This window comes from Piliocolobus tephrosceles, unplaced genomic scaffold (assembly GCF_002776525.5).
Source record: "Piliocolobus tephrosceles isolate RC106 unplaced genomic scaffold, ASM277652v3 unscaffolded_8726, whole genome shotgun sequence".
In the NCBI taxonomy this organism is placed as follows: Eukaryota; Metazoa; Chordata; class Mammalia; order Primates; family Cercopithecidae; genus Piliocolobus; species Piliocolobus tephrosceles.
This window is the reverse complement of record NW_022336192.1, coordinates 1,139-1,410: the sequence shown is the minus strand read 5'-3', so window position 1 is coordinate 1,410 and position 272 is coordinate 1,139.

Sequence of the window (272 nt, the reverse complement as noted above, 5' to 3'; positions counted from 1 at the left end):
AACCATATTTTTTTTTTTAATTGACCTTGAAGATGAACATGACGATCTATATGAACGACTATAACTTTTGTCTGAAATTGATAAACTGTTATCCTTTTCATATTTATTCATTTCCTTTTTTCTATTTTTTAAATTATTATTTTCTATATCACTACTTAATGAACTTTCAGACTTTTCTTCATTAGATCGAGTTTCTTCTGACAATTTTCTTTCTCTACGTCGACCCATATCTCTATCTCTATGTCTATTTGTATACCTATCTGTATTCCTAT